Source organism: Amblyraja radiata, chromosome 22 (assembly GCF_010909765.2).
Source record: "Amblyraja radiata isolate CabotCenter1 chromosome 22, sAmbRad1.1.pri, whole genome shotgun sequence".
In the NCBI taxonomy this organism is placed as follows: Eukaryota; Metazoa; Chordata; class Chondrichthyes; order Rajiformes; family Rajidae; genus Amblyraja; species Amblyraja radiata.
Window position 1 is genome coordinate 12,249,062 of NC_045977.1, and position 25,594 is coordinate 12,274,655.

Genomic DNA, 25,594 nt, shown 5'->3' on the forward strand with positions numbered 1-25,594 from the left:
GCGAAGTTAAAGGAGTTCTGCACTCCTTGGGAAAACAAAGGGTGGGAAGATTCCATGGAATCTGACTAATGTTTTATTCCCTCAGACTAGCGGCTTAATGGGATGCTGAAGCTCGGACAAATCGAGAACCTAGACCCGAAATATCTTCTATCCATATCCTGAAGAGATGCTGCCTGACTCCTTGAGTTAATCCAGCACTTTGTGCTTTTCTCAAGATTCCAGCATCTGTAGTTCCCGGTGTCTCTGTGATAAATATAGTGGATACAGTGTGGAAACAGGCACTTCGGCCCAACTTGTCCACCCCGGCCAACATGTCCCAGCTACACATGTCCCACCTGCCTGCACTTGGTCCATATCCCTCCAAACCTGTCCTATCCATGTACCTGTCTAACTGTTTCTTAAACGTTGGAATAGTCCCAGCCTCAACCACCTCCTCCAGCAGCTTGTTCTGTACACCTACCACCCTTTGTGTGAAAAGGTTACCCCTCAGATTCCTATAAAATCTTTTCCCCTTCACCTTGAACCTATGTCCTCTGGTCCTCAATTCCCCAACTCTGGGCAAGAGATTCTGTGCATCTACCCAATCTATTCCTCTCATGATTTTATACATCTCTATAAGATCACCGCTCATCCTCCTGCACTCCAAGGAATAGATCTTTGCCAGGTAATCATACAAGGATTAACAGTGAGTTAAATGGAGTTCGAAGCTCAACGAACTAAACAGCCAATTCATGCTCCTATTTTACAGTCAGTGGTGTCCTAAATAAATGAATTAGTCCTTTGTCCCATTGTCATTTTCGTGAATTGACTTACGTGAACAGGACTCATTACAACTTAATTAATTTGGTATGAAGGAATTTTATAAACAGAAGGATTTCTTCTTTCCTGTTTCACAGTTAGACCCAGCAATAGTGTATTTTTAACAAGTGACAGATACATCAATGGCATTTCTAATTTAGGAGATTATGCCAACGTTGTTGGTGTATTTGCCAAGAAACCCTACATAATGTAACTAATCATTAAACAAATTAATGTGTTATTAAACTACTCGTCCCGTCACACCTTTGCTTATTTGACTGTGGATATTGAGGTAGAGCAATGCTAAAATAGAGTAAAGGGCCTGTCCCACTTTCCTGAGTTATTCACGAATTCTCCCGAGTTTTCAAGCTCGCAGAATGTTCGTAACGAGTCCGTAGGAGACCGTAGGAGTCCGTGGATATATCGTAGCGGCTCGTTATGCCAGCCATAGGGACTCGGGGCTATTTTTTATTCGTGAACATTTTTCATCATGCTGAAAAACCGTCCCGACTAACTTGATGCCGCTACGATATATCCTACGGCATCCTACGGATTCGTTACGAACATTCTGCAAGTTTAAAAACTTGGGAGAATTTGTGAATAACGCAGTAGAATTCGTGAATAACTCGGGAAAGTGGAACAGGCCCTTTACAAATACTAAACATGAGGAAAAACCTTGCTTTGCTCATCTCATGAATCAGCGAGAGGGTTGATGTTAGTGTAATGCATTGGGGAAAAGTGGCAACTGATAATTTGCCAAACTTGGTGCTATTCTGGGCATGTTACACCTTAAACAAAGAAATGGTAAAAGCTGTTTAAAAATGATATATTAAAGTATGCAACATTTGTGTATTAAAGGTTTTGTTAGTGGCAACAAATGTAAAACAACTTGAAAGGTGTGGAATTTATTTCTAATCTCGCAATAGATGAGCAAAGAACACAATCTGAATTTTCATTACCATAGTTACAGTGGTGATTGGAATGGGAGATATTTTTAATCTGACAGCAGGGTGTAGAAGCACTGCTTACAAGTGGATAAGTGGAGCAAGAGGCACTGAAGAGCCAGGAAAGCAAGATTTGCAGTCTAGTTATCTCAAAATCTGGGCTTATTTAGAGACACGAGTTCAAATCCCACGAGCATTTGGAGAATTTTAAAGTTCACAACCTTTACCATGAAATATTGGATTGCCCTTTTAAAATCAAAAACTTGGTCAGCGTGGTCTTTAAGAAAGGAAATCTGTTGCCCTTATCCATTATCCTACTATCTGACATCAACAGTGTGATTGACTCTAAATTGCCTTCTGTAATGTCCTTGCCAGTCACTCAACTCAAAAGTAAATAGGGATAGGCTTTTAAAAATGAGCCTATACAGTGTGATAGGATAAATGTGGAGAAGGCAATGAACTACATTAAATGACTCTCCGGTTAACTGAAACAATGGCGCTGTTTATTCGAGGATTTGTGGATGAGGAGGTTAAGAAACACTAGGAAGCAGTGACCAGACCACCAAAGGTCTGAGCCATCTCCAAAAAGTATAGCTAAAAAAAAAATCACCATCTTCCATAAAGTATACATTGATATCTCAGGAGCCAACTTTGCTTTTGGATAACTAAAGGTGTGTTTACAGTACAATTAATGAGAGATTGCTAGGTGTATTAAAAATTAATTAATTTGTTACATTGTGTTCATTGGTGACTGATGTGTTTGAGAACAATTGTTGCATTAAGAATTCCGCTTTTCGCACATCCTTGAAGATAATATTTAAAATGTATCTCTTTGAACAAATATGTAGTTATCTGCCCTAGATTTTTGTTTGGCTTGGTGTCTTTTTGTTGTCCTTTGTTAAATGTCTTGGGATATGTTAAACATTCCATTTAACTGGGCTTCCTTCTACTGTGCGATAGGCTTTAGACTTGAGAGATACAGCGCGGAAACAGGTCCTTCGGCCCAACGCTCCCACCAGCGATCACACTGTACACAAACACTACTCTACACAGTCAGGACAAATTATAATTTACAGAAGCCAATTAACCTTCAAACCTGCACATCTTTGGGATGTGGGAGGAAACCAGAGCACTACTCGCAGAGAACCCATGCAGTCACAGGGAGAACACACTGTACAAGCTCCGTACAGACAGCACCCATAGGCAGGATCGAACCTGGGTCTCTTGTGCTGTAAGGCTGCAACTCTACCACTTGCAATCACAATGGAGAACTTCAGAATTTCTGTGCATTTTTCGAAAGAGTGACTTGAGAAATGTGGAGGAATTCTTGCAAGAGGTGCAACAAGTTTTAGTTCCTACGTGTTGAATGGCACTAACAAATTTCATTTTCAGCAATTTTCAAAGCCATTACTTTCATCAGTATTTTACCTTGTGGTAGTTCCACAATGAACATATTTTATTGAAGCCTTACTTTGTCCTTTTTATTCAATTCACAGAAGTAGAAAGATACCCTGACCTGGAAATTTGATCAGATAGTGCAAAACGTTTCGGAGAGATGCAATGTGCATCTTAGTGAGGGTTGCCCTTATTAATTTTGAATATCTGTGGGAGATTGCCATGGCTTTTAACAATTGCACTTCCAGACTTGTTTTGTTAGAGTCTACTTACTCACCTCAACATGAGACCCATTCCCTCTGCATATGGTTGATTCTAAAAGCTTTTAGCCAACTACTATTCAAAACTATTTCTACAAAATTGAGTCAATTCCCACTACATTTAGCAGCTATATTCACTCACTGTACTTTCTCAATGCAGGTCTGAAGAAGGGTCCTGACCAGAAATGTCACCTATCCATGTCCTTCAGAGGTGCTGCCTAATGCAGTTGTTCCAGCATTTAGTGTGCTACTCAAGATTCCAGCATCTGCAGTTCCTTGTGTCTAACCAGCATGGATTGCAGAATGAAGCAAGTTACGGTTTGTGTAATGTAAAGGTAATTCAAACTGCATAAGACCCAATTCTGCTCGAAATATGTACATTTAAAAACTACACAAATTAGTGACAATACTTTTCTACAACTTGCATTTGACACCAGTTACAACTTGAATGTTAACAGCAATAATGACTGTAAAACAGCAAATGTTCTATGATGTTTTGCGGATTCATGATCAAGTCAGTTTCTCACACAGACATGTTTAGTTTAATTTAGTTTAGAGATACAACAGGCCCTTTGGCCCACCAAGTCCGGGCCGACCAGCGATCATCGTAGACTAAATGTGACCACAACGCCAGCAAAGACGTGGGTTGCCGTGAGCATCACAAAGTAATAGTGAGGCAGAGATATTTGGGGAGACAATTCCAATCCTGGAGTCCAAACAGTTGAACCTTTATTCAAATAATGGTCGGGTGATTAAAATGGTTGAGTGATTAAACCCAGGAATGCGCAAGAATTGAGGTCTGCAGTGATCTTTGCTGGCCAGCAGTCACAGATAGATGGTATCTGGAGATACATGGATAGGACAGCTTTAGAGGGGTATGGGCCAAATGCAGGCAAGTGGGGCAAGCGTAGATGGGACATGTTAGTTGATGTGGGCAAATTGGGCTGAAGGGCCTGTTTTCACACTTTGTGACTATGACTAGGAATAAGACCATGCTTGGCCATGACACATGCTTTGATCCATTTAGTTAGCTTGCTAGATGTCCATGTTAACAGTGGAGGTGTGTGTGATGTAACATCACCAGAGAGGATAAAAAAGTCAATTACTGCAGAGTTGTGTTGACTAATGTAGAGCTCTCAGCATCACTTTTATGTTGATAATGCACTTTGAAAAATGCTGTGCCCTTAACATTTGTGAAAAAATTATAAATTATCTGCCTGAATTTAAATGGAAAAAATATAAAGGAACTTAAAAGTCTTGCCTGATGTCTGAATGTTATTTTTTTAGCCTGGAGCTTAATGAGGCAAAAGGACCATGGCATTTGCTATTTTGGTGCAGCCATTAACTCGCTTATATGCAATGAAGGAAAATACTGTGAATATTGAACATCTAAAATAAAAGCAGGACATGCTGGCAAAAGTGGACATATTCAGCGGCACAGACTGCATCAATGGAGAAACAGAGTTAAGTTAACATCTCACGGTGTAAACACCTCACAACCTGCAGCACTGTTAACGGAGGCAGAGTCCAGGAGGATGGAGCCGTTGACGACAATGGATGCGATGGGCGAGGAGCAGGGCCGGTAGGAGAGGGAGTGGGGTCTGGCCTAACGTGCTCTCGAGGTCGGCTGTGGGGTACAAAGGTGGACGGGTAAAGAGAGGACGTCGGTTCGCCAGTCAATCCAGACATCTAAGGGAAGGCAACGGCTGGAGGCCGCAACAGCCTGGGGCTCCCCTGGAACGGGCACCGATCACGACAACTAGAGTGCGGTCTGGACTTTGAAAATGGCGCCTAATCATGGCGCCATTGCTTGCAAGATCATTAGACTATTTTGGTACATAAGCCCCACAATTAAAATGTGGATTATGGAAATGTTGGAGACCTTACATTTGGAAAGAACTAGACTTGTCTTAATGGACAAACAAGAACTTTTTGTCAGAATATGGTCTCCATTTATTGACTATTTGAAGGGTTAGAACGGTTCGGCACGAAAAACCGACTGAAGCTCGAACTCAGGATTAGATGAAAAGTTATACTTAATAATTTTCAAACCTATCTCCAATGTTGTATTATTAGTAAATTATTCCATTCTTCTTTATCATGCTTTTTTTTCTCTCTCTCTTTATTATTTTCTATCTATAAAAAAAATAGTAGCAGAGTCATTAAATAACTGATAATATTAGTAATGTATGACTGATATAGATGAAATGTTCTTATTATGTACTTGCTTCTAATAAAAATATTTATTAAAAAAAGGCTATTTTGGTACAATCTGCTGATCAGGGATGTGCTTAGGCATGGCAATACTATACTGGACCATTTGTAAGAAAATAATTTCACTGTGCATTTGAACTTTGCACATGTGACAATAAAAGCATAATTGAACCATTGGGGAAGATGCTTCACAACTCCAGAGACTGAGGTTTGATTTCACCAGTGATGTCTGCACGGCATCTGTACATTCAAAGAAATCACAAGTTGGTGCCCACCACATTCTCACTAACAGGCAAGGATGAGCAATAAATGGTCTTTCCATTGATGCCCATGTCATCTGCAGGAGAAAGTGAATAGTCAATCACTAAATATAAAATAAAGCAGACAGGGACTTGTACAAACATATTACAAGCATGAAGAGAGGAAATGAAATTCACGAAAAAAAGCCAGGACTAGCAATGTCTGTGTTAAATTAAGAAAAATGAATTTTGACCAACTGAAGTTTATACCATCATTAGTTTCCCAGCCTGCACTGTTAAATCAACAGGTGGTTTGTTTAATCATTAAAGCTAAACAGTACAAACGTTTTTTAATGCACCTTCGAAACATCCAGATGATTATCATTACATGGTGCAATGCTAGACAGGGCATTTAGAAGAGTTATTTTAATTTTCAATGTGGATTAAGGTATGTCAGAAGAAAATAATCTTTTTAACAGCCAGCTTGTTATGGGTATATTTTTTCTTGTATAAGTTTTTTGAGGTCTTGTTTGCAAATGGAAGTATTTTCCACACAAGGGAGCAGGAGGGAGAGAGAGAGGGGGAGAGAGAGAGAGGGTCGGCTGCTTGCCCCTCTTTCGGGCCTACGTCCGTGCACGTGTGTCCCTGGAGAGGGAACATGCGGTGTTCACGGGGACTTTGGAGGTATTCCGTGGGCGCTGGTCACCGCGTGGGGTTGAGAGTATTGTGAATAATGATTGTAATGTTGTACTATAATGACACTTGGTATAATGTAATTTCGTTTTGTGTATGACGTGATCTGTTGTATTATTTGATGTGTTGAATAAAGTCTTGGAATTTAAAAAAAGAAAAAGAAAAAGAGAGAGAGAGAGAGAGAGAGAGGGGGAGAGAGAGAGATGAGGGGGAGAGCGAGAGAGAGCGATCGAGCGGGGTGGAGCGCTAGCGAGCTCGCCTCGATCTCGTGGGGGTATCTATCTTGGGACTCCCTAGCGATCGCCTCCTCGCGCTATCGTCGCTCTCGCGCTGCGAACGTCTCCTTCTCGCTCGCGCGCTATTCCTATTGCCTGGATGGAACGGTTTGTGCCGCCGGTCGCGTTTGCTGCCTTACAGTGTCAGAGACCCAGTTCGATTTCGACTACGGGTGCTGTCTGGACAGGGTTTTTATGTTCTCCCCTGTTGACCGCGTGGGGTTTTCCTCCGGGTGCTCCGCTTCCTTCCTCCCACACTCCAAAGACGTGCAGGTTTGTAGGTTAATTGGCTTCGGTAAAATTGTAAATTCCCCCTGGTGTGTAGGATGGTGCTAGTGTACAGGGATGATCGCTGGTCGGCACGGACTCAATGGGCCGAAGGGCCTGTTTCCGCACTGTATCTCTAAACTAAGCTAAAAAAGAGAGTTGAGAGAGGGAGGGAAAGAAAGAGAGAGGCACACACACACACACACACACACACACACACACACACACACACACACACACACACACACACACACACACACAAAGAAACACACACACATAAAGAAACACACACACGAGAGAGAGAGATGGAGAGAGATACAAAGCTTCATAAATATCTCAGAACCAAGTTTCACAGCTTCCCATGTAGCTGTTGGCATCAGTCCAGATTGAATACATTTGATGTGAACTGAATGGTTTTTGCATATCTCAAGTTGTATATTTGTTCTCTGCATTCTTCACTAGATCTCTCTTGTCATCTTCATTCTTTGTACGTTGATGCCTCCCCTGAGTTAAACAATTAAATTGCACTCTGTGTTTTGATCTGTTGGATTTTTTTTTGCTGCTTTTATCTCGGTTTCTGTGAGAAAGAAAATGACTTTTACTTTCTGCTGCTGTTACCATTTTTGTTCTATTTGGCTGATGTTCTCACAACTTTATAAGAATCATATCTGGCTTGAGAGATTGTACTGTGGCCTGTGTACATGAGAACATATTCTCTTTCCCTTATCCAGCAGTCACATAATGCCGAGAATGGCGTGGATTCAGAAACGGCTTAGGTTTCTAGCATTCTTATTGAACTAATTTAAAAAGAAAACTTAAATGCATTCTTTTGTGGTTTTTCTCATATCAGAGGCCTCACCTGAAGCCAATATTTTCAGCTTTTTCACAGGCTGCTGAATGCACAGTTTGTGTACCAGCAGATGGTCAGATGCTTAAAACATTCCTTTAATGTTGGATTTACATAGTGCATTTTGACTAATGGACATCCCATAGTGTTTCATAGTAAATCAAGTGCACTGGAAATCAGAAAATACAACTCTGGACACCTGCCAGGTATTTATTTTCATTAAAAAGCAGAGTAAAAAGAAAAGCCATTACATAGAATATGCTTCAGATTTGTTATGTAATGAAGAGCAGAAGCTCTTTCCAGCTTAAATGACATTTGATTGCATTTCAGCTGGTCTCAGAAAATAGTTCAACTGTTTGGAATTTTAGGATGAGAAGGAATTCAAAAAAGGTTTTTGAATAAATCAATTTACTTTGAAGTACTGTGTGTAACTGCACACTCCATGCGAGGAATGTAGAGAGATTAAAGACAAGCTAAAAGGGTTCATTTACTGTTGAAACCACCAAGTCTTTTTGAAGGCAGCGACTTTTTGTCAAAATTGATGTTCGGCAAATTTTCCTTACTCTGAAAATGTTTTGAATCTACAGTTTTGTGGAGTTCGGTGGAGTGGCGTGGGATTCAAATAAATCTATAAGCTTAGAAAAGTCTATTGATAACATTAGTTGACAAATGTCTGACATATGGACATGGCATTCCTCTGTTGTAGGCACATATGTCTTTTGAAAATAAACAGGATAAAACTCACCACTAAAACAATAGGAGAATGCTATATAAACATAGGAAGCAACTGCGCATCAATGTCAGTAATAAAACATTCTTGAATCTCACTACCTCAGAATATTTTGAAATATTCTCATAGCAACTCCACTCAAATATAAATTAGTTCATTAGTTAATTAGTTATTGCAGATGAACTTAGTTGAAAAAAATCCATATTGTACTTTCAACCAGGTTGCGGCAAGGCGGCGCAGCGGTAGAGTTGCTGGCTTATAGCGCTTGCAGCGCTGGAGACCCGGGTTCGATCCCGACTACGGGTGCTGTTTGTACGGAGTTTGTACATTCTCCCCGTAACCGCATGTGTTTTCTCCGAGATCTTCAATTTCCTCCCACACTCCAATGACGTACAGGTTTGTAGGTTAATTGGTTTGGTATAAATGTAAATTGTCCCTGGTGTGTGTCAGATAGTGTTAGTGTGCGGGGATCACTGGTCGGTGCGGACCACGTGGGCTGAAGAGCCTGTTTCTGCACTGTATCTCTAAACTAAACTGAACTAAAACCCAGAAATCACAAATGCAGACAGGGCCATCCCACTGAGATGCACTTACCTTATTAATTTATTTTAATCACTTTACCCTGGGATCCTGCAAAGCTTGAAAAGTGAAAATATCAATGTTTGTAGAAGGCCAGGAACTTCTCCCAGTGCCCGAGTTTAATATGTTTTCTCAACTATAATCAAAATAAATAAATTGAGCATACATCTCATTAATGTTTATGGTATCAACCTGTCTACAAAACTGATGTTAAATATGCTTAGATAACAATGATCTTCAGAGGTAATCACTACAATAACAAGCTGCGCGGTGCAATTGGATTGGTGACTAATGGGTTACCGGATTGATGAGTGCTTGAGCTCCAGCTATTCACCACATGTATCAATGATTTGGATGATGGAATGAGGGTGGGAATAAAAAGCAACATCTCCGAGTCTACAGGCAACAGAAACTGGGATGAAAGTGTTAGTATGTAAAGTGGCTCCAACATATTTAATCAAGTTGGAAATGTGGACCTATGCATGGCAGATGTGGATAAAAATTAACATCCATTTTGGTTCAAAAAATAGAAAAACATATGATCTGAATGGTGATAATTTTGGAAAATGAACGACTTGAGACCAGGACTTTGGTATCCTTGTACACCAGTTGCTGGAACCAAGCAGTAAATCTTCCATGCAAGAGGATTTCAGTACAAGACAAAGCATGTTTTGCTATAGCTGAACTGAGCCCTTGTGGGTCCCCATCTAAAGTATTTTCTTCACTTTTGGTCTTGTTATGTAGGATGCGAAAGTGGGATAGCATAGAACTAGCACATGGGTGACCGATAGTCGGTATGGTCTCAGTGGGCCAAAGGGCCCATTTCCACGCAGTATCTCTAAACTCAACTTATCCGAGGGAGAATGTTCTGGCCATTGAGGGAATGCACAAACATTTGACTCGTGGATGGCGGGACAGATATATGAGGAATGATGGGGTATAGAGGGATATGGAGGAACTGGAGAAGAGCTCAGCGAAACCATTACTATTCTAACAGGCCCAAGCAGACTGGGTGGAGGAGAGATATTTCTGAAGCTGGAGATTCCAGAATCAGAGGACATCACTTCAGAGTAGGGTTTATGCCACTTAGATTTGAGATCAGGAGAAATGTCTCAATTCATTGTGTGAATGACAATGGAGGTTAAGTAATTAAATATATCCAAGAAGGGAGTATGTATAGGAAGGAACTGCAGATGCTGGTTTAAACCGAAGATAGACACAAAATGCTGGAGTAACTCAGTGGGACAGGCAGCATCTCTGGAGAGAACGAATGGGTGACGTTTTGGGTCTGAAGAAGGGTCTCGACCTGAAACGTCACCCATTCTTTCTCTCCAGAGATGCTGCCTGTCCCACTGAGTTACTCCAGCGTTTTGTGTCTCTCCAAGGTGCGGGAAGATATATTTTGAGGAATAAGGAGAATGGGTGGGAACAAGATACTGAAGTGGATTATTGTAGCTGAACAAAGGGACAAATGGCTTACTCGTGTTCCTATTCTTTACATTTCTAGCAACTCCTGTAGCAATGTGGCAGATTAACCAGTGGGCAGCCTTTAATGCTTAATATAAAACAACCTCATTTCGCCTGTGATCTTGAGGTTCATTTTATGCAATAACCGCACTCTCACGTACCTGCCCTTCAGGTGTTGGCTGCAATGAGTTGAATAACAGGTTATTTACAGGTGTGACTCTAAGGCTAGCATCATTGGTGCACACACATGATGGCCATGTGACGTCTTGCACATGTGGCAATTAGCCAGTGCAGCACAGTATTTCGCAGGCCTCCTGAGTCAGTGCAGGTTTGGCATGGTCGTCCAGGTTTAGTCTGCTGGATATAACTGTGATAAAGTGTGAGCTAGATATTCTGCCCACCTCTTGCAGAAAGCTATCCTGATTAACAGCCAGCTCTGGCTTTTACAAGAAAAAAATTATTTATTTAACTGCACGAGGCATGACTGCAATAATACTTGTGAACTGTTTCCCAAATAATTGTAGATTGTGTGCATCCAGCAGTAGAGTGGAATAGAACATAGAACAGCACAGGAACAGACGGCTGTGGAGGCCAAGTCATTGGCTAGTTTTCCAGCGGAGATTGACTGGTTCTTGTTTACAAAAGGTTACAGGGAGAAGGCAGAAGAATGGGGTTGAGAGGGAATGATAGATCAGCCACGATTGAATGGCAGAGTAGACTTGATGGGCCGAGTGGCCTAATTCTGCTCCTATGACATGAACTTTGGCCCACAATGTCTGAGCTGACCATGCTGCCATGATCATCATTCATCTATCTGCACATAACCCATCTCCCTCCATTTTCTACATACCCATATACCTACCCAAATGTCTTTCAAATGCCACTAACATATTGGCTTCAACCAACACGGTGGGCGGTCATGGTGACGCAGCTGTAGAGTTGCTGCCTTACAGCACTTGCAGCGCGGGAGATCCACTTTTGATCTCGACTACGGGTGCTGTCTGTACGGAGTTTGTACGTTCTCCCCATGACCGTATGGGTTTTCTCCGAGATCTTCGGTTTCCTCCTACAATCCAAAGATGTACAGGTATATAGGTTAATTGGCTTGGTGTCTGTGTAAATTGTCCCTAGTGTGTGTTGGATAGTGTTAATGTGCAGGGATCGCTGGTCGGTGCGGACTCGGTGGGCCAAAGGGCCTGTTTCCGCACTGTATCTCTAACTAAACTAAACACCCCCAGCAATGCATTTCAGGCTCTTACCCCCCTCTGTGTAAAATTAAAACTTGCCCCACACATCTCTTTTAAACTATGCCCCTCTCACCTTCAAGCTAGTGACGTGAATGATCTTCACCATGTTACAACTCCAAAATAAAATGCTTGGCGCGCTGAGTTCCTCTAACATTGTAATGTAGGAACAAGGAACTGCAGATGCTGGTTTATTAAATGGAACAAAATGGTGCAATAGCTCAATGAGTCAGACAGCATCCCTGGAGAACATGGATAGGTGACATTTCAGGTCGGGATCATCTGTATCCACCTATTACTTGCCAAGCTTTGTCCTGCCCCTCTTCTCTTCCAGCTTCACCCTCCCCTTACAATCAGTCTAAAGAAGAATCCCGAACAGAAACGTGGCCTATCCATGTTCTCCAGAGATGCTGCCTGACCTGCTGAGTTTCTCCAGAAATTTGAGTCTATTCTTTCCTCCACCAGAGTGCTTGTTTCTACCAGCACTTGTGGCCTCCTGAGGCTTCATATTGAACTCTGCTTCCGAACTAGAATCCATGCAAATGAATTTCATAAACTGGTGAAGACTGATAAAAATAATTGTTTAAGAAGGAACTGCAGATGTTGAAAAATCGAAGGTGGATAAAAGTGCTGGAGAAACTCAGCGGTTGCAGCAGCATCCGAAGAAGTCTGAAGAAGGGTTTTGGCCTGAAACGTTGCCTATTTCCTTCGCTCCATAGATGCTGCTGCACCCACTGAGTTTATCCAGCACTTTTGTCTACCACTGATAAAAATAATGCTGTTTACAAGTATCATGACAACGTCTTATCTCATCTTATCTCGCCTGTGGTTCATTTGCCAATGAAGGGAAATCTGTGTCCCCTAGATACCTACACATCTGCCAGCAACTCCTTCTACTTTTCTTTTCCAAGTCTCCTTTGTTTCTCTGTTGGAGCTTCCTTTCACCTCTTAAGGGAGAGGTTCCAGGTTCTCTAATCTTTTTATGTAGGAAGAAACTGCAGATGCTGGTTTAAACCGAAGATAGACACAAATAGCTGGAGTAACTCAGCGGGACAGGCAGCATCTATGGAGAGAAGGAATGGGTGACATTTCGGGTTGCGACCCTTCTTCAGATTGAAACGTCACCCATTACGTCTCTCCAACAATGCTGCCTGTCCCGCTGAGTTACTCCAGCATTTTGTGTCTATCTTCGGTGTATAACCAGCATCTGCAGTTCCTTCCTACGCCCTTTAAAATCTTGCTCTTTGACCAGGTACACACATTTTAATTCAATTGCCGTTTGAGAGCACGTTGAACAGCTATTAAACACATATGTCATTGTATATCCTGGATATACAATGGGAGGCGTTACCTTGGCTAGAACGCCACCACCACCACCAGCAACCATTCTTCCAAGTTCACGGTGGACATCTTTAAAATCTTCATATGTGGCTCAGAATATTTGATTAGCTTGACATTGTGGCTGAAGTGGCTTGCAAAACTTTGAAATGCCAATGGCACAGGAGATAGAGCCACTGCTTCACAGCGCCAGAGACCCGGATTCGATCCTGACGACTGGCGCTGTCTGTGTGGAGTTTGTACGTTCTCCCTGTCACCGCGTGGGTTTCGCAAGGTGCTCTGGTTTCCTCCCACGTCCCAAAGACATGTGGGTTTGTAGGTTAATACGTCTCTGTAAAGTCCCGCTGTAAATTGTGTAGGGAGTGGATAACGTAGAACTGGTGTGAATGAGTGGGTTAGCATATGATGAGCGCTTGATAGTACTGGGCTTCTACTCGCTGGAGTTTAGAATTTGAAGGGGGAATCTCATTGAAACTTACAGAATAATGAAAGGCATAGATAGAGTGGATATGGAAAGGATGTTCCCACTGGTGGGAGGGTCTCCGTGGCGACATCACCACGGAGGTCCGCTGGACTGGAGGACGGCATCTTCGGCCTGGATCGCCTCAGTGCAGAGGGAGAACAAGGAGGGAAGAGACAGAGACTAAGACTTTTGCCTCCATCACAGTGAGGAGGTGCTTGGTGAACTCACTGTGGTGGATGTTAATTTGTGTTTATTGTATGTTTTGTTATTTATTATTATTGTGTATGACTGCAGGCAACGAAATTTCGTTCAGACCGAAAGGTCTGAATGACAATAAAGGAATCAAATCAAATCAAATCAAAATCTAGGATCAGAGGTCTCAGAATTAAAAGGCACTCTTTTAGAAAGGAGGTTAGGAGGAACTTCTTGAGTCAGAGGGTATTAATCTGTGGAACTCATTGCCACAGAGGGCTGTAGAGGCCAAGTCAGTGGATATTTTTAAGGCAGAGATAGATAGATTCTTGATTAGAACGGGTGTCAAAGGTTATGGGGAGAAGGCAGGAAAATAGGTTGATGGAGATGATTGAATGACGAAGTGGACTTGATGGGCCAAATGGCCTAATTCTACTATAACTTGTAAACGTGAAACTTATGAATGGGTGATTGATGGTCGGGTTGGACTCGGGGAGCCGGTTTCCAAATTATTAATCACACCAGTAGCAGCAACAACTCCTCCCCTCCCATCGCCTTTATGCACATCTATCTCCTATGTTAGCTTGACATTCTCCCATGAATTTGCTTGAACACTTTGCCATGTTAAAACCGTGACTTAAATTAAAGTTTTTTTGTGGGGGAGCAAGAAATATTTTAGGTCTCCTGTTTTACTTGTCACGTTTTGTATAGATTTCATGCTGTTATCTTGGAGAGTGAATAAACCGATGGAGAGCTCCGGTTAGCTGGGATGTTGCCATTTTTTTTAAAGGTCTAAAGAGGGGAGAGGGCCCTCGGACTCGAAACGTCACCCATTCCTTCTCTCCATTGATGCTGCCTGTCCCGCTGAGTTACTCCAGCATTTTGTGTCCATCTTCAGCGGTAGCTGGGTGTGACAGGGGCGGTTGGGAAACCCTGCTCACGGATGAAATTTGCAAATGAAATCGACCCACCCCTCCCTCTAAACTGACAGACGAGGACACGCCTTGGAAGGCAGACTTGCGGCACACATCTGTACAAACCATTCGCGTTTCCAGCTCCACACTCGGACTCATCTCTGCCATTCTCGCCCTCTGCTACATATCATGTAAGTCACTTTAAACGTCGCTATTTAAACTAATATTCGCCAATACTTATTCACAAAGAAAGTTTTGTTTAGGACTCTTAAACCTGGATTGAAAGTTATTATTTCAGAGGGAGCGAAACTGGACCCGTTTTGCTCGGATTGGAGTGATGCTTCTCATTAAGAACAGTTGTCTGTGATTAATAATTTTCATTGTAACATTGCACTTTGTAGTTTGTAGTGGAGTTTTTTTGGGTCCAGAGCTCGGTATCAAATAGGTTTGACGTTTCTCTCGGCTGCAGTATTTTAGTGACCTGCGGATCCAACATATGGTTCGGTAAAAGTTAGGCTGCGCGTACAGTTTGGAGAGATTTCACTCTTTTAAAAAAAAAAGTTAAAGAAAATGTCCGTAGTTATTGGCGCTCAAACTGGAACGGGCGCTGAAGTTTGGAGGTGCTGCGGTTCCTGGAGAAACTTTCAGTGATCACAGCCCATTCCGCTCAACACTCTCACCGGGAAAATATATTTACAAGTAACAGCCCCCTTGTAAAGAATAAACCCCGATTGGGTCTCCTGTCCAATTTCTTAAAGCTAGCTTTGTCTCAACCCAGTTTGAGATGCTTCTAAAAGTCAGGAGTTGCCTCTAAACTAATTCTCTTTTCTCTCTCTAAAAGGGTGTGGTTGTTGCAAACGTGTTTGTCAAATGTACTATCTTTGCAGCTAGACAATGCCGTGTCGATTTTAAACTCGCTGCTGATAGTTAAAAGTAAATAGAGGAGGCTAGAAGTTTGCACCGCAGCGGAGTTTGACGGCGTTGACCCCAAGCCAGCCCCAAGCCAGCGCTGCTGCCAACACGGCAACTTATTGAATTCAAGTTTGCTCGCCGTGTTTTGGGACTGACCCGCCTCAAACACGGCGAACAGATCCATCCCTTCCCTCCAGAGGCGTTCCTCCAGCATTTTTGTATCTATCTTCCGTGTTGTTGGTTCCTCGCCTGCGCTTTGCTCATACATTTAGAGACTCGATAGGAGATTTCGATTAGAAACCGATACCTTCTCCCGGACATCCCGGCTATTATCCCCCAATGTTGGAGCCTCCACCGCCGCCGCGACGTGGCGATCGCGGGTTTGTTCGTCTCCCTGGGATTTCTGTTGCAGGTCGGTGTTTGGAGGAAATTCTGAGCGGGAGTGAACACTCAGTTATTTATGGGCTTTAATTTGTCTCCACCGATGTGAAGTTTGGACTGACGGTGCAGAACAAGATGCAACTTCTTCTTGTATCTAGTTGATACAAGAGACTGTCTTTGTTGGAATCCGGAGCTACCCTCAATCTGCTGGAGGAACTCTGCGGTCGACCAGCATCGGGGAGAGGAACTGCCCACGGGTCTGGTCCAATTTCTGCATCAGACCCGATGCAAGCGACCGATCCCAATTTCTTCAGCCCAGCACAGACGCTGCTCGACGCACTCAGTTCATCCAGCTGATTGTCCGGTGTTCAAAGTAGATGGGGTTTTTGTTAAAGGGTTAACACAAACCTACTTGAGTTTATAGAATTTCACATGTTCACCAGTTATAGGAGTAGAATTAGACCATTCTGCCCATCGAGTTCAATCAAGGATGATCCTTGCCTCCTGCCATTTTCCCCATAACCCTTGGCATCCGTTCTAATCAAGAATTTATAGCACGGAAAGCAGCCAATCCGCCCATCTTGTCTCGCTTGCTGTTCAGATTCCACCCCCCTCCCCCCTCACCCATGTCCTGTAGTACAAGGAGCAAACACAAAATGTAGTGAGTCTCAAGAAGGGTCTGCCCGACACATCATTCCTTCTACACATGCTGCCTGGCCCACTGAGTTGCTCCTGCACTTTGTGTTTTGTTCAAGATTCCAGCATCTGCAGTTTCTCATGTCTTCTGTTGCCCGGTCATCTCTCTAACCCATCAAGATAGAATGCTAAAAGGGGTCATTATAGTAGTAGACTACACAGAGTGCTATGTTACTGACACCATTGCCTTGGCGAGAACCTGGCACAATTCCAGCACTAAATCGGCCTACGACCCAGCATGGAGAGACTCCTCGGCATCTGTGGGGAGAAGGAATGGGTGACGTTTCGGGTCGAGACCCTTCGACCGGTTGTGGGGCCTTATGTGAACTTTGGGCCTCCGTTGCTGGTCCTCCTAAAGCACTGGCAAGGACAGGGCAGAGCGGGCGGCCACTGCTCTGCACATAGTGTTTCACCATTGCCTATGCTGCCAGTCTCTCACCCTCGCCCCCCCCCCCCCCCCCATACAGTTTTCTTTTCATATAGTAGAGGCAGCCACTGAATACAGACCGCCTGTTAAAGAATCAGTCCGAGTTGATTTACCCTTCTCTTTCGTGGTACTTTGGGTTGGTGTGCCTGGCGTCAATCTCGGGCCACCTCTCACCTTCTGGAGATTTTGCCAATTTAGTTTAGAGATATAGACACAACACAGAAACAGGCCCTTCGGCCCACCAAGCCTGTGCCGACCAGCAATCCCACTAGCACTATCCTACACACAAGGGGCAGTATACAATTTTTACCAAGGCAAATTAATCTGCAAACCTGTGCGACTTTGGAGTGTGGGAGGAAACTGGAGCACCCGGAGAAAACCCATGCGGTCACAGGGAGAATGTGCAAACTCCGTACAGACAGAACCCATAGTCAGGATCAAACCTGGGTCTCTGGTGCTGTAAGGCAGCAACTCCACCATACTGCCCCATTATACTTTTATGGGGTAAACCTTCTGGCCATTCCTAAAGAATAATAGGAGTACCCAGGGAGTATCTGAGTCATGGTGAATGTTCAGTTCTCCTGGTGAGCCTCTGTGGTGGAGATTTATCCTCCCTGGTGCCCAGTCAAGGCAATACCAGCTATGGGGGCCAAACATTAATCCATCTCTTGTGTTGCCAGACTAAAATGCTTCAGCCTCTTCTACTCCATTGCAACATTTTCATTTGTTGGATCCAGTTGTTCTGTGCAAGGCAATAGAATCATAGAGTGATACAGTGTGAAAATAGGCCCTTCATCCCAACTTGCCCACACCGGCCAATATGTCCCAGCTGCACTCGTCCCACCTGCCTGCGTTTGGTCCATATCCCAACAAACTTGTCCTATCCATGTACCTATCTGTTTCTTAAATGTTGGGATAGTCCCAGCCTCAACTACCTCCTCTGGCAGCTTGAAGCTGGAGTACATCAATACAACTGGAGCACATCATATGGTCCCTCACACCTGCTCAGCAAGAGCTGCTTGATCTTCTGTTGGCCTCGGCTCCAACTTCCTGCCTGATTGCTGTATGCCTTGATACTCTACAGCCCCAAACTCTGTTTATCTTGACCTAGAATACTTTCAGTGACAGTTGTTGCAATTCTTGTGTAGAGAATTCCAAATATTCACAATCTGAGAGGAAGACATTTCTTATCTGCTCTAAACGGATGAGCTGTTCCATTTAAGTTGGCTTCTCCTTTGAAAGGAGACAGACTCAGTGCCTGACATCCTCAGAATCCCACCTTCTAAACTCCATGGACGAGTCACTTGAGGGAAACTATCATGAGAATGATAAACTGAAGCCAATCCAGTGACATGGGCAGTGAGGTCTGACCACTGTTGTGTTTCGAGAATTAGTGGACAGCTGGGCCAGGCAGATGGCATAGCATTGCACCTCCCATTAGTAAAGATGCATGTCTTTCCAAGCTGCCTAGTGCATCAGATACCCTTCACTTTCCATTCTAAAACTCCAAAAATCCCACCTAAACTGTTAGATTACATTGATACCCTGCTCAGTGCTGTGGAGGGTTCAGATAGTGGGAAAGTCTAGGACTAGAGGTCATAGCCTCAGAATTAAAGGATGTTCTTTTAGGGAGGAGATGAGGAGGAATTTCTTTAGTCAGAGGGTGGTGAACCCGTGGAATTCTTTGGCAGAGAAGGCTGTGGAAGCCAAGTCAGAGAATATAATTAAGGCAGAGTTAGATAGATTCTTGATTAGTATGGGTGTCAGAGGTTATGGGGAGAAGGCAGGAGAATTGGAGGGAGAGATTGATCCGCCATGATTAAATTGCAGAGTAGACCTGATAGGCCGTATGGCCTAATTCTACTCCTGTCACTTATGATCTTATGAAGCATGGTCCATGCATTCCCAATCTTCCAATCTATTTTGTTGCACGCATACATTTTATTCCTGCAATTTCCCTGTAGCTATAACACTATCTACTGCATCTTGTTTCCTTTTCCTTTCAGCTATGCTGGTGTATGGTTGATTGTACTTGTGCATAGTATGTTCTGCATAGATAGCACACACAAGTATTTCTCGGTACACTGGACAATAATAAACCAAAACAAACACCAATGCTAGGGACTGCTAGCACTGGCCTCATGTGTCGATAGATTGCAGGGCTCGCATGCTCTTCTCATCTCCTCCTGCTGGATGTGATGGAAGCTGCTCTCTCCCCCGCTCTTTGTTTCCGTACGAGTTCACTCCAGCCTGGAGACATGACAAGCTCAACGGGGAGTCTCTCCATGCTGAGCCGTGGGCCAATTTAGTGCTGGAATTGTGCCAGGTTCCCGCCAAGGCAATGGTGTCAGTAACATAGCTCTCTGTGTAGTCTACTACTATAATGACCCCTTTTAGCATTCTAGTGCATGGGAACACTTCCCCTGCACTAAAGCAGTAGGTTAATTTCTCCAAGCTGGTTTACACCTCCCTCTGTTAGAACCCACGTTTCTGAAGCAACAGTAATCTGGATGTTTTAAATCTGTTCACTATGGGTGTGGCTTACTTCACAAGGCAATCTCAAGGCAAACTCATTCTAATTCAACAATTTTGAATGTGGCACATGACCAGGTGCAAACAATGTTTGTGTATTTTATTCCTCACCATTGTTGTTCCTCACATTGCCCAATCTTCCCCTCCCTGCCTCTTTTTAGACTATGTACGCATCAAGAACAAAAGTAATCTATTCTACTAATTGACAAGAGCTAATAGCTAGGACCAAAGTTAGAAAGAGTCCAGAGAAGATTTACGAGGATGTTGCCAGGAGTTGAGGGCCTGAACTATAGGGAGAGGCTGGGCGGGCAAGGGCTTTATTCTTTGGAGCACAGGAGGCTGAGGGATGATCTTATAAAGGAATATAAAATCATGAGGGGGATAGATAAGATGAATGCACACTTTTACTCACAGTAGGGGAATCAAGAACCAGAGGGCATAGATTTAATAAGAACCTGAGGGGCAACATTTTCACATAGAGGGTGATGGGTATATGGAATGAGCTGTCCGAGCTAGTTGAGGCAGGTACTATGCAACTTTAAAAAGACATTTGGACAGGTACATGGATAGGAAAGGTTTAGAGGAAAATGTGCCACATGCGGGCAGGTAAGACTTAGTGCAGATGGAGCATTGTGGTTGACATAGGCAAGTTGGGCCGAAGGGCCTCTTTCTGTGTTCTGATTCGATGAATTTATTATGAAATACAAGTGATGAAGAATTAGATTTGAGCTGTCATGTTGTTTAATGTTTAAAATATGCTATTGTCCTGTCAGTGGCCATTGTTTAATGTTGAGAGTGGATCCCTGGGTCAAGCTTTGCTGCTGTAGAAGATTGGAAAGCAAATTCCAAATTCCACCAGACTCCTCCAGTCAAAATAAAACACAAATATAATTTGTGAAACCTTTGCTTCAGTTCAGCAGATTGTGGCGGCAGCAGATTGTGTGGCCAGTGGGAGTCCTTATCAGCTGTTGTAATAGTTCACAGTTTGCATTATAGATGGAAAATAACTTTTGAAAGTGCCAGGTAATTGATCCTATGGCATCAAAGTGTTGGTGCATTGGTGGTGGCGAGGATTTGAGAAAAGCTTCAAAATCCAATCTGAATTTGAAATTTTAATTTATTTTAATATTCTAAATTTGTATTATAGTCTAAAGTTAATTATATGTCACAATCAATTTGACTGACGTTCTTATAGCAGCAATTTCATTGAAAGGGACAACATTTGTAAAATCTTTAGTCCTGCACATTGATTTATCTCTCTCTTTCTCTTATTATTAACCCTCTATTTTTAGATATCACCCTTAAGGGCCAGTCCCACTTGGCCGTCATTTGCACCTCATTTACGCGTCGTATGTAAAATGAGTCGACACGTTGTGATGTGCGACGTCGCGCGCAAATCACGTGTCAGCACAGCCGTCTGGTGCGCATGACGTAATTAGAATACCCTGCGGCGCGCGGCGACGCATGGTTATGGACGTCGACGCACGTGACGTAACCATGTGTCACCACGCAATACATGTGAGACGTTGGGACGCCAGCGTGCGACGCCAATGCGTCAGCGTGCGTACGCGATACGTCACGCAGGTGGTGCGCGAGGATTTAGTTACACTACAAAATCCTGGAGCACCGGGCGCCACCGCATGTGATTCCACGCCTCGCCATGCGCAATGCGTGCGTCAACCTTGCGCACCCTACGTCGACCTGTTTTACATGTGACGCGTAAATGAGGCGCAAATGACGACCAAGTGGGACAGGCCCTTTAATCTTTCTCATCTGTAATGGTTTAGAAAAGGCCAGACGCCAGAGTATTAACAGATGGCTAAAACCTAACTATATTTGGGTAAGGTGATCAAATATATCCTGGTGTAACACTGGTGGTAAATGGAATCATGGAATTCTGACCAAAGGAGGGAATTGATTATTAAAAAGAACATATTACTGAATAGACAGCATGGATTTCAAAAAGGAAAATGTATAAAACTGTGATAACCTGTGGTGCGCGTGAGATCAGCATATTTGATTTTAAGGATTCCATTGTTCCTCTACTCCCACCTGGACTCATACCCGCCAATAAATAATTCACCTTTCAATTCTTCCTGCAATTGCATTCTACCTCACACTTATCAGTGTTACGCCTCATTTAAAAATTGTTTGCCGTTTCCTCATGGATTCTGAGAAAAGGTAAGGGAACAGGGAAGGGAACAATTGGCGAAAAGAAATACGAAATAGTCGTCAACTCATCTAATGGAGAGTCCAGTAAAAAATACTTTTGTTCCCAAGGAAATAGTTGAAGTGAATGATAAAGATATATTGGTGAAGAAACTGAACATGATTGAGTGCTACAGTGATAGGTTTAGATGGGCAACGTGATGGGAAGTTCATGTGGAGCATAAAATGCTGGCTAGGTTGAATGGCCTGTTATCATGCCATATATCTCATGTTTTTGTGCATTGTTGCCTGCTCTTCTGTAATTCATTGCCTTTTAAAAATTCCCACCTTTAATACCACAAACCCCCTGGGGAATGACAGATTCCTGCCTGCTAAGTCTACTGGCTTATGTGTTGTAACAATAGAAACCAGTGCACTCATTGAACTATTAATTGAACCCAAACCTGGTGATAGAACTGCAGCTTCTGTCTTTCACTTGAACACTACCGGTGGCAAAGTGCTTTGGAACGTTCAGAGGAGGTGTTTATATGTACACCTCTCTGATTTAGCAACATATGATGAAAAGGCAGATGGGTTGTGAACAACACAGATGCTTTGGGTCAAATCTCAAATGCATAGCAACAATATGTAAAGCAAAATGCTGTGAACACAAAGCAGGTTTAGCACATTCCATAGAGGGCCCAGGCAAAAGGAAAGGACATGTTTATATAAATCTTTTAGAATTACAAGTTAGCCCAATGCTTTTGTAATACTGTAGTGTGGCAATATAAGAAATGCAATGGCCATTTTCCAAAGTGCAAACTCTTACAAGCAGCAATGAATCAAATGACCAGATAATCGGTTTAATGTTTCATCAGCATGGATATTTATGGAAACTGTTGCCAGCGATGATTGGCAATTGATGAACAATTAGAACAATTCGTATGAATCTTTAGATTCAGTTTAAAAAATGTTATTTTGCTCTCTCCATTCGGACGACATGAACTCTGGGGGTGCCAGTCTGTAACTAATAGCACAGTTTATCAAATGATCTTTAACCCACACAGACTGCTGTTGGAAATACAGAACCTGACCACTTAACCAACTCCACCCTTTGCATCTCTAACTCTTGTTAGTGAGTAAAATCATTTCAACATAATTGATCATTCCTTTCTCTCAGAAATGTTGCTATTTCCCATTTTCCTCTTCTATTGTCATGTATTGTTCTTTGAGAACAGTTTATCATAAAATTGGGTAATATAAGGCTTTGATCATCTTCTAGGTGTTAACAACTAACAACTGGCCCTGTTTTATTTCAGAACACAAGGTAAACACAATTAAAATGTTACCCCTAGGTGCCCAAGTCAATTGCAGAATGGGTAGGAAGGAACTGCAGATGCTGGTTTAAACCGAAGATAGAAACAAAATGCTGGAGTAACTCTGCGGGACAGGCAGCATCTCAGGATAGAAGGAATGGGTGACATTTCGGGTCGAGTCTGAAGAAGGGTTTCGACCTGAAACGTCACACATTTCTTCTATCCATAAATGATGAGTTCCTCCAGCATTTTGTGTCTATCTTCAATTGCAGAATGGGATTGCAGGCTTGGTTTTGGAAGCATTGTGGTGAAGGGGGAGATGAACATTTGGGTAGAGATGAGCACAGCTGGAGAGGTTGGGTTCTGAGCAATGCAGTCACTCTGCTCTGTAAGGTAAATGTTCCTCTGGATGGTGCTATTTCAATTCAGCACCAGGCACGCTACCAAATTAAAAATATAAATGAGTTGAGGCCATTCTTTCAAAGGAGCAAGACCTTTGTTAGAGAAATTGAAGGAGAACATTACATTCATGGATGTGCAGTCTCATTGCTGTGTGACATTGCACAGTGGTGTTCCAGGCAGGGGGAGTGAAGGCAAGCCCAAGCACAATTAATTCTTTCTTTTCTGCCCCACACTGATGCTAATGGTGTCCTTGAGCTCGGGGATAAACATGTCGGGATGCTGCTCATAAAAATCCAGTTTTGGCAGGACTTCACTCAGAAAGACACTGGCTTAGAAATTTATTCCTGGTCAGTTGTGCCAAATGTGCTATGCATTTGTGTCAGTGTGCTGTGACTCTGATGTTCATTCCTTTTGAAGCCAGTGAAATGAATGTCCAGACCAGAGTGCATCACACTGGTAAGCTATAATGAAGGGCTGACATTCTGGGCAGCCTGTTCTTTACTATATCTCTGATTGAAAACAGAAACATGAATTCATAATGACATGTAACAATACACACTTGGTGTGGGAAGGAACTGCTGATGCTGGTTTAAACCAAAGATAGCAACTAAAAGTTGGAATAACTCAGCGGGACAGGCAACATCTCTGGAGAGAAAGAATGGGTGATGTTTCGGGTCGAGGCCCTTCGGGTCACGACCTGAAAGGTCACCCATTCCTTCTCTCCAGAGATGCTGCCTGTCCCGCTGAGTTACTCCAGGTTTTGAGTCTAATACATACTTGTTATTGGTTTATTAAATGTCAATAAAGTATGAAGGTGGGGCAGGCCTAACAGGAGTTATAAACATGTTAAATTGATCCACAAATTGGTTGCCAAAAGGAGAATGAATGCTGTGTAAAATAGCTTACCTGCACAATCCATCTGAATTCCAGACTGCACATTCCTCTTCACCCTAGAGATTAATTTCTGTCATCTAGACTGAGAAAGGGAAGAGCTGTAGTTTCTAAAGTCTGTCTTGTTCTACGCTGAAGGGGGAAGTGAGATTAATAATCAGTGTCTGCGGACTGCAGCGTTTGGAATTGCCGATGTCTTCAGCGGTAGAGCAGAGGATAGTGGGAAGGCATGATTTATAATCCACTTGATAGTGATAGTTTTCAAACCCTTGCGAGGTTTGGAGCCTGTTTTACGCAGGCTTCTTTCCTGTCTAGTAGCACCTGATGATTGATTATCCCTGTCTTGCCTGACTTCATGATCACGAATGTTGAAGTGACTCTCCTATCCTGCCTCTCGCTTGTTACTGACTAGCGTCATCCAAGAGCGCATTCATACCACCCCAGAAAAAGGCACCGAAGTGCTGGAGTAACTCAGTGGATCAGAGAAAAGGAATAGATGACGTTTTGGGTCGAGACCCTTCTTCAGACCACACTACACCCACCATTCCTTGATTAGTACAGGTGTCAGAGGTTATGGGGAGAAGGCAGGAGAATGGGGTTCGGAGGGAGAGATAGATCAGCCACGATTGTATGGTGGAGTAGATGGGCTGAACGACCTAATTCTACTCCTATCCCTTTTGACCTTATGACCATTGTGGATGTGTAAGCTTGGTGTATTGTGGCAAATGATTTGAAGATCATTTATCTGTTCGTATATTACTATTTACTATTTTGGGATTAAAGAATTACTCTGCATTTTTTAGTTACCCAGTCATTTACCAGTTATTGCAATGTGAAGCTGGGCTTACTCTTTAATGTGGGATAGCCCAGTAGCAAACTCAACCGCATAAAGAAATATGCGATGACTTTGTCTTTCTAGATTGGGTGGGGCTGCAGTCATGTGTACAGATATTATAGTTCTAGTGTTACCGCGGCAACTCCTAGGTTGCAAAAGAATTGTGTATTTTTTCCAAAGTAGCTCCTGATGTTT

General features: G+C 43.0%; 1 protein-coding gene across 1 annotated transcript in view; it reads left to right on the forward strand.

The window, feature by feature from the left end:
• Window positions 1-14,915: 14,915 nt before the first annotated feature.
• Window positions 14,916-25,594, forward strand: part of emp2 (epithelial membrane protein 2) — a 37,420-nt gene continuing 26,741 nt past the window's right edge. Inside the window, exon 1 of the mRNA XM_033040430.1 lies at window positions 14,916-15,050. The gene's annotated coding sequence lies outside the window, so the exon portion shown is untranslated. The remainder of the gene's footprint in view (window positions 15,051-25,594) is intronic.